Genomic DNA, 15,647 nt, shown 5'->3' with positions numbered 1-15,647 from the left:
GCAAGGCAGAAGATGTATCTATTATGTCCTACTCCTGTACTCCCTATGGCTTACCTTTGCACAGTACCTCCATGTTTTGTCTAACCTTCCTTTTCATATGGGAATCCCCTGAGAAATAAAAATTCCAAATTCTCAGTTTCTGGTGTCAGGCACATAAAAGCATCGTGACTTTTAAAATTGCAGGTATCTAGGACACTTGCTGCTTATCTCATTCCTTTTGGGAGTCTTGGAGACCCAAATGTTAAGTTGTGTGATGACTACTCAGTTGTTATTGTAAGAGATCACAGTTTCCATTAGATTGCCTGGTGGAGATTGTGAACTGCATCTCAAGTGTGTGCTGTTAACAAACTGAAACTATCAGCCCTGGCAAACAGGCAATTTCAGAATTACACAGAGCAAATGACCAAATAATTCTACTTTATTGATTCATTTGGATTACATGGGAGCTGCGATGCTTGATACTTAATTTTTCCATTTAAAACCAGTCAACCCAAAGGGGTCATTTTACCTTAGGTTTCCCTTTAACCAAATCCTTTGCAGTAAACTGGACAAAAATAGGAAGAAAGTAGCTACAAACTTGTCTGTATCTATTTTTAAGGTAATCACAAAGTTTTGAAAGCCCCCACATTACACATCTGAGCAGCCGATGTGATCATACACACCAGAGAGAAAATTGAAGATGGTGGATCTTAGACTGGGTGATATGACAGAGGCAAGCATTCTTTGAAAGAGCCAAAAAAAGCCAAGAAATATTCTTTGAACAAGAGTTATTTATCTAGGACTTTAAAAATATGCGAGCCAAATTATCCAGAATATTTTCAGAAAGGCTGAACATTTTATGGAATAAAAGATAGTAAAGCCTCAAAGGAGTTGGATTCCTTCCACCTGCCAGAGCGTAACTTAGGAAGGGAGTGCTGAGGTATCTGGCTGAGCAGAGGGACAAATCCCATTTGTATCACATGTAGGTATGGGTGGGTGTAGTACTTCTGCATCCTCTAATGACTGTAAATCGGGGGTGATGCCTGCTAGGTATTGGCCAAAAAAAACCCCAGTAGCCAAAAAAACCCCTACTTCTGCAGTCCTTAGGAAGCCATTGCTAATGCCCCTCTTGGCTATTGGACAAGGGGTTTTATGAGGTTGCAAATAAAAGCAAAGAAAATTTCAGGAAGAGACTAGAAAGGTATTTCAGGGGATTTGTTGGCCAACAAAGTTTGGAGTACTTACACAAACTGGATTGTGTAATTAGTTTCAAAAAACTTAGTTTTTTATCTTCTATGAAGTATTTTAGCCCACAATGTTAACAGGATTATGTGAAGAGTTGCACACTGAGCAATTCTGGAGCTCGGCATCTACAGGACCCTCTGTACCTTGTTGTATTTTTCTGAATTTGGCAAAATCATTCTGTTTTATGCAGAAATAGTGACTGAGGGACAAGGTTTTATGCCTCTCCACCACAGGCTCCGGTGACACAAAGAGTGGTTAAAGGAAGGGAGTTTAGAGATGGAGGAGATGGTGAGTAACAACAGCACATCTGCCCCTATATAGATCAATTTAAGCTTTTGTGGAATTGAAATTAAAAGAAAATCGACTTCTGTGCTTTGCAGTGAAAGAAGCAACACATGCAATTACACTTTTACTTCAGCCATAATGCAGTACAGAGAGTGGGTCACACTGTGACTCTGGAAAATGAGTTCATTGCCTTCTATCACTATTCAAAGGATACACTCTTGAAATAATCTCACTGTTGCAAAACAATGATTGCTCACATAAGGATTATGTCAGGGTCTCAGGACCCATCAAATTATCATAGAGCAGATTGGGCTGGAAGCAACTTTTAAATACCATCTAGTCCAAACCCCCTGTGCCATGGGAAGGGGCCTTCCACTAGACCAAGTTCCTCAGGGCCCCATCCAGCCTGGTCTTGAACACTTTGGGGGATGGGGCATCCAAAATTTCTGGGCAATATGTTCCAGGGTTTCATTTCCCTCACAGTAAAAAATTACTCCTAATATACAATCAAAATCTACCTTCTTTCAGTTTAAAACCATTGATCTTTTTCTGTGACTACAGACCCTGGTAAAAAAGTTTGTCCCTGTCTTTCTTTTAAGACCCTGTTAGCTACTGAAAGGCTACAATAGGGCGTACTTGGAGCCTTCTCTCCTCCAGGGTGAGCACCCCCAGCTCTCTCTGTCTCCATAGGAGACAGCTCCAGGCCTCTGATCGTCCTCATAGCCTCCTCTGGACTCATTCTAACAGGTCCACATCCTTCTTACATTGGGGCCACCAGAGCTGGTTGCAGCACTGCAGGTGGGGTCTCACCAGAGCAAGCAGAGGGGCAGGATCACCTCCCTCAATCTAATTGTCATGATGCTTTTGACACAGCCCAGGACACTATTGTCATGTCACAATGTTCAAACTTGATGGTGAAGGCTTTAATTTTTTTATTTTTTACAATCAAATTTGAAATGCTGAAGTTAAATGCAAACCTTACATTTCTGAAGGAACACTCAGGATTTTACTAGCTCTGCTTTCAGTAATGGATAACAAGATAAAACCAGCAATATTTTAAAAAACTTACTAAGTGCCAGTAAATGTTACCATGTCAAAGTCAAATGTTTCCAATCTGTAGAACAAAGAAAGAAAGAAGCAGAAGAGAAACAGAAAGCTATGTAACAAAGCAGAGGGATAAAATCTATAGCAGAGCATTCATGCTATTCTGAGCACTCAAACAGTGGGGCTAAGTGAGGCAGCTTTGGCCACTGGTCCACCATTCAACAGATGAAAGCAGCCACACTGCAGGAATGCCTAGTTCACTACTGAATGTGCCTCCAAGCAGAACACTTCCTTGCCATTTTGCTACATCATTATGAATCTCTGGTATGGCATGTCACACATTAGCACAGTATAATTTTAGCCTTTTAGGCCCAGCTGTGAAAGGTCTTTTCAAAAATGCTTGCAATTTTTGGAGGACTTTGCAGCAATGCTTGTACAACAAGCAAATATGCAATTATCTTATCTTAGAGACATTGCAGCTTGGACATAGCCAAAAGCTTGGGATGAATACTATCCTACTGTAAGACAAAGATTTCAAAAGAATTGCATGCATTTATGTCAGACTCAAATCTTTCACATAGCCTGCAAAATTAAAGCAGAAATTTAGAATGATTCTCTCTATATATAATTTTTTTAACAGAAAATACAGTTTTCACAGTCCTTATCACCTGAAAAATAACCTTTGTGGATAAGATTAATAATATCAGTGTAATTTACGAGGAGAATTGTGAGGGTAGAGCTAAATATACATTGCTAAAGAAAATGAACCATACTACACAGCTTCAATCAACAGTTTTGAGTCAAGGAAAAAAACATATCTGTGGTTGCCTTTTTTTAACTGGAGCAGCATCCCAACTGTACTGTACATACAGCCTAGATCTTACATACCAAACATGCCTGTTAATGTATTTAAAAATACTCTAACAAATACTTGAGTTCAGTGAAGCAAGAGTATAATGACAAGGCAGACCTGGATGGACTTTGGAAGCACACATAAAGAGTTAGGAAGAAGAAAAAAAACTGCAGGATACGAGTTGAACGTAAGGTAATTTTTCCAATTACCAAATTCTTTCTGTATCACACTGGAAAAATCTTCATATAATTGGGTGAATGTAACCTCATACATGATCTTTGCTCTTGGATCAATACTTGTTCCAGTCAATACTTTGTTGATTCCATATATTAAGTTTTTTGTTAAAATTTTTTCTTTCAGTTGCAGCATATACCGGGAAGAAAACTAGTAATTTAATATTTATTTGCTGCCAATTCCCTCTTGGTTTTCCATTCAATCCTTCCCCAGAAAAACTCCCACTGGTCTTTTTTTTCCCCTAACCATACATTTCTATAAATTATTTGAAGCAATTGACTATTTTATGGGGTTGGCAAAAAACCAAGAAAAATAGAATTTCTTATTAAGTCAATGTTTTTATGTAAGTCATATAAAGTATGAAAAATCCTGTGAGTAGATTGTGTTAAATCAAATGCACATGACATATATTTAAAGCATTTTTTCCCACTTGGCAGAATAGCCCATGTTACAGCTGGATGTAGGTTTCAATTCTACCTCAGCAAATATGAGCCTGTGTGGAAATAATGCATTTTCCTTGAGTCTGGTTCTAATTTTATGGCAGTTTTGTTAATAATGAATAAAAATCTTGATTTTGATTTGAGGTCAGGGTATATCATTGTTGATCTCTAAGGGTTGTATCTAAGGTATTATTTTGGAGTATTTTAAATTCCTTAATAGAAGGATAGGAGTTTTGGGACATGCAAACCCTGTTGTGACACTCTCTGGAGAAGGCTTTTTATGCCTGAGGTCTCAGCTAACATTCACAGATACACCAGTTGGTTTACCTAAAGGATTTTTACCTCTGCTGATACATCTTGCTTTACCTATGCTCTTAAATTATTGTATCTACTGCAATACTGATAGTTCTGTATCACACCTACCCTACAATGAATAAAGAAGTGACCCAAAGCTGTCACTGCATTTTAAACTATTTTTACAGCTATTCTAAAGATGAAGAAAGATACAATAATGTAGTGATTAATGGGGATGTAAGGAAAGATGGATAAGTCAGTAATAATAAGATTATGTGCATCAGTTATTACAGATTATTTGAATATCACAGCTGTAGTGCTTGGGTATTGTGTTTTCCCTGTCAGGAATTATGGCACCATTGCAATAAAAAGTTAAATTGAATGCAACAGTCTAAATTTCCAGTTTCAGTTAGAGCAAAATTTACACATTTCTCACTAAGGCATTATACATCCATTTCAGAAGTTCAACAGGGCAATTTACATACAGTAAGTTACTATGAATTGACATTTTCCCAAGAGGTAGCTATTAGCCACTAAAAATTCTGTGGAAGGCTTCCAGACTAACGTACATGAAGATATGTACTTTCAATGATAACTAGGGAGGTGAGGTTCACAGTGCTTAGGATAAAATAGAGGGTAAAATGGGTCTTGGCCAAGACCTGCAGAGAGAAGGTTAGTGTTTTCTTCATGGTTCCTCTTTTTATCTGTAAATTAGAGTGGATTCGTGAGGAATACAGATGAGGGAATGGGAATCACCTGAACAGTGAGACAAGTTATTACTGGTGTAGCTCACTCATATACTCCAAGAAAAATTTGTAAAAAGCCTTGGTTCTTTGTCCTAAACATCCTTCCAGGCTTGCAGCCTGGAGTCCAGGGTTCATCCAAGTGTCCCAAAAGAACAGCTGAATCCAGATGAGACACAATGTATTTGCAGGAAAACAAGACCAGGAGATGGCTAAAATAGATGGTGGCTGAAACATGTGAATGTGCCTTGTGAGCTGAAAGGTCAGTCATTACCTGTTACCAACACTAACAATGACCTTTCAGGGACATCAGTGCCAGCCATGCAAACAGAATCTCTGGTGACATCTTCCTCTGCTTATAAATATTATCAAGCAGAAGAATTTTCATAACCACTCAGCAATACCTTCCACAGATCCTAAATACATGTGGTTATGGAGGATCAACCACTTATCACAGAAGTTTCATTGGAACCCAAGTATTCAAGTCCATGGAAAAAAGCTTTATTTTCTGACAGACTAGTAGTGGATGTAATGTTAAAAAAAAAAAAAAAAAAAGGTGAAGCATGAGAAAGTCAGTAAAAAGCAAAACAAGCTCTTTCACCACAACCCTCCCAAACAGGAAGAGCAGAGCACAGTCTTTGGATCTGTAAGTCTTTGCATCTTTCTGCTAAGATGAGCTATCATGAATAAGTTCTTGAGAAGTTAGTGAAACTCTGCTTGTATTAAGCTCCATTTATTGAAGATCTCTTCCTATCCTGCCTTCTGAGGACAAAAATGAGAGTTCATGCTGACTCTCACAGATTACAGGGTGACATTTTGCTTTTGCTGCCCACTGTGCTGGGGGGTAAGCTCCGAGCTGGATCCTCCAAAGTGTCAAGGTTCTCACTGCCTTCAGCAGAACTGTCCTTCTGTGAGCCCTGGCTTTTTCTTCTTCCATTACACACGTTGAGTGGAGTTCTGAGACAGCACTGGGAAGTTAACATATATACCTTGAAAAGGAAAATGGTGTAACATGGGAATGATTTGTTGTCACTTACATTGGCTCCTCAGAGCCCATTAAATGGTATACTGATTTCTTTCATTAGCTTCCTGGCAATGTCACTGTCCCATTTCATATTGTTGTTATTATTTTAAAGTTCATTTATATGATTTTGTTCTCTTTTCATGTGTTATTTTGGATGTGACATTCTAGTCAGACAGATAATGTGTAGCCTAATTTTGTGCTGGACAGGGCACCATTTTGTGCTGGGGAGCAGGGCCACTCCAAAGCATCTTGTTATGCAGGGCCAGTGAGACGGGTTGTGGGTAAAGCATCGTGTGATCTGGCTCCCACCCGCTCCACTGTTAGCACTGGAAGCCTCTGGGGCCACTGCAATTCTCAAGCAAGTCAGTCAAAGTCCAATTACCATCATTTATAACATATTTCTTAAGGATGCCAAAACTAACTCCAAATGCTTCCTTATGCCAAGGTTTGCTTTCAGTAAAGTCTTAATATACACTGGCTAAAGCATGTCTTTAGAAGGGTTTTATTTTGTTGGGGCAGATGAAATGAATTTCTGGCTCCAGCACCCAAAGAATTCAGAACCAACCCCAGAATGACATCTGAAGTCACTGAAGACAAGCCTCCAAGTTTTGAGTCAGCTGAAAATATAGAGACAATTTTCCTTTCTGAGCACATTCCAGACCCATACATGTGCCAGGGGGCTGTTCTTAGTTTAGCCTATAGAGTTGGAACTTGGATGCTTATGTAACAGCTAGGCTTAGGGTTTCCCCAAATCTTCCTACCAAATCTGGCTTCAGAGACAAAAGATAATCTGGATCACAAATGGTAAAGTTAAACAAGAAAATAAATGGCTCCAGTGTAGCAGTCTATTTGTAAGTCTTTTCAAAATAAACCCCTGGAAGTAGTCTGTAATTTTAGCAAGATTTTTCCTGTTACACCATAGGCTGCCAACTTTAGTATTTATTTCACTGGCAATAAATTAAAAGACCTGAAACTTTAGACTCTCTGTGATGTTAAAAACTTCAATTATCCATCCATGATCTAAAGCTTCATGTGGAAAAATAATAGATGGTCTCTTCTATAAATTACATTGCCAGACGAAGTGCCTTCGTATGGAAAGTACTTTATATTGCAGAGAGAGGACAAAAGGGAAGCATATTTGGATGAGTACTGAGATACAGAAAAGATTTCTGATGGCTCTGGAAAGAAGTCAGAACAGTCTTTTCGACAGCAGCTACAGCTGACCTTGCTTGAAATCCTGAGTGTCTCATTGAATCCAAAGGGGGTGTGTGTGTGTGTGTGTGTGTGTGTGTGTGTATGGGTGTAAGCTTCTGCAGAGGTGTATAAAATCTCAAGATGTGGGGAATTTAACACAGCCCAGCTCTTATGAGATCTGTAGAGATCATGTCTTGAGGCCTTTTGCCCCTCTAGTGTTTACTTGGCCTTCTGGCAATGGAAAGAGCTCAGGCTTTTACTTGCTTATAAGTAACTTGGAGCTTTTGCTAAAGCTTGCCAAGTATTCATCCTGATGAAGCACTTGACCTTTCTATTAAGTATGTTTTTCAGGCACCACCAATTAAAAGGCACCTAAAGAATATTTTTTTCTTAAACAATCAAAATATTTTTAGTTATGTGTGCATTTTTAATCTTCTGCACCGTACTTAGTGCTTCATCAAGGAAGTGAGAGGGCCAGCTCTGGTTTCTTAGAGTAAAATCTGGTTTTACATATTACATAGCTCACACATTACACATATACAATCAAAAATGCAATGTAAAAGCCATATATTTTATTTGTGGATGGCAAACAGCATCTGCATATTTTTTCTTTATTAAGATAAAAACATCCTTCATATTTTAATTATTGGGAATTTTTATTAATTCATTGGTTATTAGTATGTGCAAAAAATACCACTTTTGTAGCCTTATTCAGTGATCCCATTTGAGCAGGTGTTTCAGATATCTACAAGGAAAAGAAAAAGCAATGCTTTAATAGAGGAAGACATCACTGTGAAACTACAAATGAGCTCAGGAGTAGGATTTGCACTGGAAAATAAAGTCGTAGGTTTGTGTAGCTCTGTAGCCTGGATCTTACTGTGAATGGACAATCTCCTTTGGGATGGAAGGAATACAACTTTTTTGTAGAATGAGTCTTGCCAAATAAGCTGATAAATCAGCTGTGATCTTTGCTCTTCCTTTTTAATAGTACAGTTCACAGCAACAACACAAGCAGCAGAACTTGTTTTACGGTGGCTATATGTCCTAAAACTTCTTCTTCCAGGCCTTATAGTCATAGTTCTCTTCCCTATATTTAGCATTTTCCCACTACCCTTCCTTTTCCCCCTGCATTTTTTTTCCAGAAGATACTGTTTCCATCTTCTTTAAATTTAGCCATAATGCTATAATGATAGCACAGAGTTCCACAGCAAAGAATGGAAAATCTGGTGCAATATTAATTTACTTTACTTTCAGTGAATATTGTGCTAACTGCTACCCATATTGTTTCAGTAAAACACTCATATGGAATTTGTCTCAAAACTTTACCTCCCATCTAGATGACTGTATTATGTCTGCAAAATACCCAACCCTTTGTTACGGAATTAGGATAGGCTTCTGGAGCTTTGGTTACATATTTCTGCTCCAGGGATCTCACCATGACAAACTCATTCAGCTTTACTTTCCCTCTTAATGAATAGAGTTGGTAATCCAGGTTCACTTGCTATCAATCAGGAATCCCACAATCCCTTTGAAAACAGTTCAAAAGAAACAGCAAAAATACCAACTGCAAAAAACCAACCAAACAAAAATCCCCAAACCAAAACCAAAACAAACAAACCACCCAAAAACAAACAGGGAAGTTAACAACTCCACAAAAGATACTTTGGAAAGTGAGTTCTGAAAGAACCACTATAACAGGGATTAAATGCATTGCCATTGTGCAGTTCGAACAGCTGTTAAGCAAAGAATGACTCAGCCCATGCATCCATCTGGGTCAGCCTTGTCTAGGCAAAGCTTCAGAGATGCTCCCCCCAGCAGGCTGCATCTGGACACCCACTGCATCCCATCAGCAACATGCAATCACACATTGTCACACGGACGGAGGAGCTGCTGGGCAGGGGATGAGTACATGTTGGTGTATACCTTTATGTATCTTTTAATTTACTGCAACTGGTATAAAATAACAAACTTTCACTTTTTGTGGTTCCCGGGCAGTCCCAAACGCATGAAACTCCACTTTTACTCCAGTGTCATCAAAATATTGGGAGTGGTCAATGACAATAACCAAATTTATGGATTTTGCTGGTTTGAAGTGTTTTAATTATGACAATCATTTTTTTCATCGATCTCCAATAATCATGCTGGTAGTAACGGGAGAGGGTGTGAAAAATCATATTGCTCCTATGATTGCTCCTTGAATTTTTACACAAAGTCTTGCCCAGCCATTCATCTCTATTGAATAATTCTACTAGATTAGCTTCCTTATTTGACATTTGAGTTAGAAAAATGGGACAAAAAAATCAAATAATGAACTAATTTCCTGACTGGCATAATATGGTTTTGTACCATTTCCTTCTTGTGTGATCTGATCTATGTCCAGTAAAACCATCTTTTGGTATAACACTCCAATGGCACTTAAGCTAATGGGCAGATCTTGAATCCTGCTCTTGGTACCACTTTTCTCAGTGGCGTCCAGATTTTGACTCAAACATTTTGATATCTGTAACTAGATCATTAACTTGGTCTTTGATCATTAGCAGCACAAACCTGGCTTTACTGTCATGAGTTCTATCAGGAAAAGTAGAACATATGTGGAAAAAATAATCTGTGCATGAAACAAACTAAAAACCTTACCTTTGACATGAAAGGCAGAATAAAAGACAATACACTTATTCCATTCTGGCTGACAAACTGCAGAAGCCAGGAGAGGATTTCAAATATAAAGGAGAATCCTTGCCAAGAGCTGCTTTTACTTAATCAGAAAGGATTGGGCTAAAGGCAACACACTGACTTCCACAGGGAAATTCAGATGCATAAGTCATGGAAGATAATGATAGGAAGACAGATGCTTAGAGCTCTTGACACTAGGTCCCAGCTACTACCAGGAGTTCTGCTAACAAATACTGAACCCACTCCTTAATCTGGTAACAGATACTGAACCAACTCCTCAATCTGATGACTCAGCCAAAAGGATGCAACACAGACTGGTAGCCTGATACTGCCAACATTCCTGTGTTCAAGAGGAAGATACAGTATTTACCTGGTTTACAGTGTGCATATTTCAAGAGATGCAGGCATAGCACACAGGAGTGCTGTATCCTATGTTAGCCTTCTGAAGTGGCTGACCCCTAGTCCACATGATGAGTGCAATCCCTTTTGATCTATGTATTCACAGACCTTCTGGAGGCAGAGCAGCAGATCAGCAGCAGCAGGCCATCTACACCCTGAACAGTTTGGCAGAAGGTGCTGTGGCTTCTGATGACCAGGAGTCACCAGAAGGCTCCTGATGACGTCTGGTGTCTCTTACCTCATGTCAATGGATGTGTATGTTGTGGGCTGCTCTCTTCTATTACTGGGTGGGACACCTCCCTTCTTAAATTCTTTGCCTACCAACGGGTCAACAGCAGTGGTCAGTTGTCTATGTACCAGGGTGGAATAGCTTCAATACTATTCTGCGGGACATTTAACTGAAGTCACTGTGTGCCCATGAAATAAACCCTCTGTGTTTTGTTTTGGTATAGAAAGGTGCTGCAGTCAGGGGTCCTGCCTGTACCAAAGAGCTCCTGGTGAAAGACCCAAGTACATTAGGACAGTGCCAAAGCTCTGAACCCTGACCCTAGGCAATCATATTTCAGTCCCTCACTTGCAAGGAAAGTATTAATCATGTACCATAACAAAATTAGCTGTTTGAGTTCATTTAAAAATTAACTGATTTTAGATTTCATTTTTCATTTTTATGTAATTTAGGTTCTCATTTAAGTTACAAGTACCATATATATCAAGCAAATCTTACTAATATGTCCTACCTGAAAGACTAGAAAATGTTTGTTTCTATATGAGCAAATGCTGCAGGTTAAAACAGAAGACATGAAGCAAAGCTTAGATGAAAATAAAGATTCTACTTTTTACATCTCTTCTGGAACAGAGCAGTAACACTCTTTTCTCTACACTTAAAGTAATGGCTTACAGGGTCTGTTTTTTGTTTCTACCAGGTGCAGCTTATTTTCATTTCTTTCTATAGCTATTGATCAGAAAACCATCAAATTGCTCTGCTCTGGTGAGATAGTGAAGGAGATACCAGCAGATATACAAAAGACCCTAAACCCCCATTTGCCTATTAAGGGACCTTGGAATTATGTTATGAAACTTCTGTTTGGATGTGTTGAAAATCAATGACCTGTATGTGGTGCTGTAATTTGAACTGTCATTACACCGCATTTGCATTTCAACTTCTTTTTCAAAGGAAAGACAACGAAGTGATGATATTATTTTGGAGCTGGTCTTGGTCCTGGATACTCAGCAATGCATAGATCCTTCTTAGGAAAACTCACCAGTGCTCCATCTTTATTTAACACTGGGTCCCTTTTCAAACAGCTGCAGAGACAGTTCCTTGGAAAAAATGCTTATTTTGTAGTACTCATTTTTTTGGAAGATCAGGACTGTGACTTTTCAGGCAGCAAGTCTGTATCTTTGTTTGCACAGGACTTAACCATTGCAAAAAAAGTGATACAGTCAGCACTGCGTACAATAGGGTCTCACTGGGAACTCTTGTGCCAGGATAGAGGCCAGTGGTTCAAGTAGATGTTTATAGATAAATAAATATCTCATAGGAAATTTTAATTACAGAAGTAACAGTTTTGGGAAAGATCGTTTGGCAACTTCATTTTTAACATCAGGTTCTTCAGTGTGGGTCTTTAAACATTGTATTGCAGCATTTATAACAAATGAACATTTCGAGCCAGCGAGATACAGACTGTGAGACATAAAATATCTGAAATAGGCAAAGTTTTCTGGGACAAATTGTTGTTCAGCTTATTTTCATATGAACCAATATACTCAATTAAACTGATTTTACCCAAAAAATATTTTTAAGTAGCTTAATTTTTGAGTGTGGCTTCAAGGCTTAATTCCAGGACTAAGTCATTATTAATATTATATACTGCTGATTAAATAGGAATAAACATCTAGCCCATAAATGTAAATTAAATGTAACAACTGTTTAATCACTATCAATTTTGAAGTAGTAAGAAGTATTTTTTCTAATTTAACTTTGGCCTTACTTTGGGCCAATGGTACTGTTCAAACAAAGTCAACATTTGGTATTGATTTCAATGAAAAGGAGTTTGAAGCAGACAGAGGAAAAGAACACTGATGCAAAGAGAAGGGCAGGCTCCCGCAGAGAGCAAAGCTGACAGAAAGACAAACCTCTTTACTCATCATGGATTTCTAGCTCAAACATCCTCCCTGATAATTGCAATTCTGAGCTGGGGCACACAGCACTGTCCACACAACCATGCCTTGCTTGAATCAAATTAAATAATGAGGGCTTAGAAATAAGTTCACTGCCCTGCTTAATTACAAGTTTTATTAAATTTAACAAAACCTCCATACAGACTTGTTACTACCACACTGTAACAGAACTTTTCTGCTCCAATCTCCTTCCACAGGCTGCACAAGTTGAAGTTCCAAAAAAAGCTCAACAGATGTTCTAAAGCCAAAAGAGATTTTCAATTCCACAGTTTGCTAAAATCATGGGATAAGCTGCTTCCAGGGATGCAGGTTCTGAGTCTATATGAATATAAGTCTGTATGACACCAAAGTTAGCTGTCAGACATGGAAATAAATTTTTGTTCTGAAGAGACAGAATGAAAAACCCTGTGAATTGTGACACTGTAATACCAGAAAGAACAGTCATGATTTCTAATGCCACCACAGAAGATAAGCTTTTCTTTTTGCTTTCCTTCATACAAATTAAGGACTTTTTTTCACTTTACCATCTATGACTTGAACAGGACATTGCACCTTACTTGAAGATAAGTTAGCAAAAAATAATGGAAAAACCCCCCTAACCAGACTTAAGATTGAAAAAAAGTACTAAAATGGGAATGAGGTAGTGTAAAGATTAATGCAATTCTCTACTGATAAAGTCACATCAGATAATAGCATCAAACACACTCTATTGGTACTGGTAGTTAAAGCAATTTCACCTGAGCATTCTAAATTCATATGTATGAACTATCGTTTCTGCCTTCAGGCTTATTTTTTATTGAAACCATGCAAAATTTTTATATTCCATTGAAAAAAGGATTATTTTCATACTTGAAGTAAACATAACAACAACTGCACTTTCAAAAAACAGCCTGGAAAAAACAGTCAGACAGAGATCTACATCTTGGTCACATACAGCAGCCTACCTAGAGATTCTAGTCGCTAAACACATTTGAGGAATTAAACAATTGAAATTTGCGTCACTATAACACTATTTAGGGACTTCCAGAGATAAACATTTGCTTTGTGATGCATAAGAATACATCAGGCAGCTCTTGTGCAATTATTACAAAAATTGCACTCTTGCAGAAAATACACAGGATTCAAATACGATAAGAACAATAGTTCTTTGAAGTTATGAATGCTGACAGGAGAATGCCTTCTCCGCTCTGGTGACAGGTATTTCACACCGAAGAATATGCCATTCTCCTTTCCCCACAGGTCAAGTCATGCATATATTTTTTTTTTACAAAATTTAAAAAAAGGCCACTCCAGCAGTGTGCCGTACTGTTATTACAAACTGGTACACCCAAGGAGAGCAAACTTTAAAAACAAGTGTCATAATGGCATCTGCAAATTTCCTTTTCAATTCGTGTTTTCTACAGTGTTTTCTCACCTTTCTTTTTGTCTGTATGTGTCATGTAAGATCTGTATATGCTACCATCCTTGATGCCGTTAGAGAGCCAATGGTATGAAGAGGGGACTAGAGCCTAGATGTATAATATTCTGTATTCAGGAAAGAGCTATGTGGGGAAACTTAATACTCTCTCAAGCACAGTAAATGTCCTTGACTAGCACTGCCATAAATTACCACTCAAACATTTAATTCTCATTTATTTTATGTCAGAATGAGGGGAAACAGTTAAGGCCTACAGTGTCTTTGGCGTCTGCTGATTTAGAAATTAATGTCAAGACAAGCGTAACCCCCTCTTTAAGCGTGCGCAGAACTGAAGCAAGGCAATATTTGGCAGCCTAAGACCTGAATTGCAGCTTTCTGTACTCTGTGGAGAAGTGTTAACAGGTTTTTCATATAAAAACAAGAACAGTTTCTCCTTCATTATCTGAGCCACAATGAAATATGAAAGGAATTTGCAGTCTTGGGATGGAGCATGCAAACCATATGTAGCCTTCATAATGCAGCAGCCTTAAAGTTTTCACAATTCTTTGTACACAAAGAAAGCAATAGGCTACTTCAGGGTAGGATATTGGGGCACAGTTCTAGCTAGAGGTTTTGACCGCGGAAGGAATAATGTTGGGAAGGTAGTATTTTTGTACATTTACAAGGACATTTGTTCAAAAATAAGGGACAGGATACAAAGAGTCATGAATTTTGACAACAAACCTAAAACTAAGACCAGAGAATACTGAAATAATCATTAATAATCAGCTCTTGATTAACTAGACATCTGTTACAAATAACATTTCTATATTTTATGCAATGTAAGGAATACTTGCAAAATCTGTTTTCTGTCCCTCCTTGAAAAAAATATTCCAGCATACTCTTTAGAAGTAGTGAATGTCCTGGTTTTATTTGATTTAATCTTCTCACACCATACAAAACCTTATTTTTGTTTGATAAGACTGGAAAAGGCACAGGGAAAGACTGTGAAAAGAGATTTTTTCTAATCTGAGAGGAAAAGATCCAGTTTACATTATGCTTACAGGCGTTCTGGTGAAGATTGCAGAGCAAGGCACAGACATCAGCAAGAATCTTGCCCTTTTGGACACAATACGAACAAAATCAGCATATGTCTTCAGCTGTTTTCCTGAAGGATAGCAGCTATTGCTTCCTCTGAAACAACTACTGCTGGTAAAGGGGGCAGACAAGCCACCAGAGCAGTGGAAACATGGATCTGAGCTAGTGCAGCAGAGTATGAATTACTAATCTTGATACAAATTGTTTGTCTCCTTTGCGTGGACTATATGAGAATGACTCAATATGTAACATACAGTCCTTCTACTGCTGGCAAGAGAAATAATGGCCCAGATCACCTGCATCACTTTATACATGGAGGAAAACAGGATACACATCATAAGGGCCCTCAAGGACAAGAAGATAAGCCAGTACTTTCGGGGACCAACCGAGTATCTTCTCCTTTTCCTCACCTAGAAAATTTGCCTCCTGACCTGGTTTCATCCCGCATCATGTGATCAAGAAGACGCAAGCGAGTGCTAGGGCTGAACATCTGTGTGTGGTATAAATTCACGTCTGTATGGAAGCAGCTGATCAGTGCTTCTTCCCATAACAAGCAGTGCCAGAAGTG

General features: G+C 38.4%; 1 protein-coding gene across 1 annotated transcript in view; it reads right to left on the bottom strand.

Annotated features, from left to right (window-relative positions):
• The window catches only part of CALCR (calcitonin receptor), a 156,303-nt gene that overhangs the window by 72,990 nt on the left and 67,666 nt on the right, over nucleotides 1–15,647 (bottom strand). The gene's annotated exons all lie outside the window — the stretch shown is intronic.

This window comes from Corvus cornix, chromosome 2 (assembly GCF_000738735.6).
Source record: "Corvus cornix cornix isolate S_Up_H32 chromosome 2, ASM73873v5, whole genome shotgun sequence".
NCBI classification, from domain to species: domain Eukaryota; kingdom Metazoa; phylum Chordata; class Aves; order Passeriformes; family Corvidae; genus Corvus; species Corvus cornix.
This window is presented reverse-complemented; position numbering and strand designations above follow the sequence as displayed.